General features: G+C 43.5%; 1 protein-coding gene across 1 annotated transcript in view; it reads left to right on the plus strand.

Moving 5' to 3' along the window:
* LOC103743548 (ryanodine receptor 2-like) overlaps positions 1 to 1,107 on the plus strand; it is a gene marked incomplete at its 5' end in the record, with an annotated part of 111,152 nt that overhangs the window by 59,027 nt on the left and 51,018 nt on the right.

Consider the following 1,107-nt stretch of genomic DNA (forward strand, 5'->3'; position numbering starts at 1 on the left):
GCCTGGATGAGGGGATCTATCAGGGAGCGACACACCAGCTTATGGGACACTGGGGGCAGGAGGAGAGATATAAAAGGCCTGCCCTTTCCAGCAATAAACAAGTCTGCCACACCTTGCCTAGTGCCTGCTTCCACCCAGCTCCTGTTGCATGTTTGTTGACTCTGCACCACTCACCCCCACCTCAGCCAGAACCTTCATTCCCTGCTGTCCCTCATGGGCTGGACCCACGAGGAAACCTGAAACAAATAACTGGTTGTCCCCCTTAGCTACAGGTGGGCACTACAATATTGGAGACCAAGATTTGAAGTCTTACATCTGAGCAGCACTTTCTGGGTAGGAACAAAATCATCACTGAGAAATAATTGTCTGAATAACTTTTTGTATAGACTTAAACCTAATGTCTGGGAACTGTAATCCCTTGAACTTTTTTTTTTGTCTTTTTGAGACAGGGTCTCCCTGTAGCCCTAGTTGTCCTGGAACTCTATGTAGACCAGGCTGGCCTTGAACTCACAGAGATCTGCCTGCCTCTGCCTCCTGAGTGCTGGGATTAAAGGAGGGGTCGCATGGGCTTGGGAGGAGCTCCTGAATCCTTTCTTTTACCAGTTCCATCTATGTGATGATAAGTCAAAGGTCCTGTTCAACCATGTCTGGCTTTACTTGGAAGCATGGATGAGGTGTTTCCTCTGAGTTCATTTGTAAATTTAATGTTATTGTGACTAAAATTTAAAAAGATGGAAGAAAGTATCCCATAGTTTGATTGAAACGTCCTTTCAGCCCAGTGTAGTTATCCATTTTATGACTTTTTGTTTTATTTATTTATTTATGACTTTTCCTTCTCTGTGGAGCTATATCCTTCTCAAAAAGGCTCTTTAAAAATATTCAAAAAATCAAACTATCAAGAAAACAATGGAAGAACATGATAAATTATGAATAATATAATAAAGTGCTTTTAAAATTATTTTTTAGCCAGGTGTGGTGGCTCACGCCTTTAATCCCAGCACTTGGGAGGCAGAGGCAGGCAGATCTCTGTGAGTTCAAGGTCAGCCCTGTCTACATAGTGAGTTCCAGGACAGCTGGGGCTACAGGGAGACCCTGTCTCAAAAAGAC

The sequence above is a fragment of the Nannospalax galili genome, unplaced genomic scaffold (assembly GCF_000622305.1).
Source record: "Nannospalax galili isolate Female #2095 unplaced genomic scaffold, S.galili_v1.0 scaffold562, whole genome shotgun sequence".
Lineage (NCBI taxonomy): Eukaryota > Metazoa > Chordata > Mammalia > Rodentia > Spalacidae > Nannospalax > Nannospalax galili.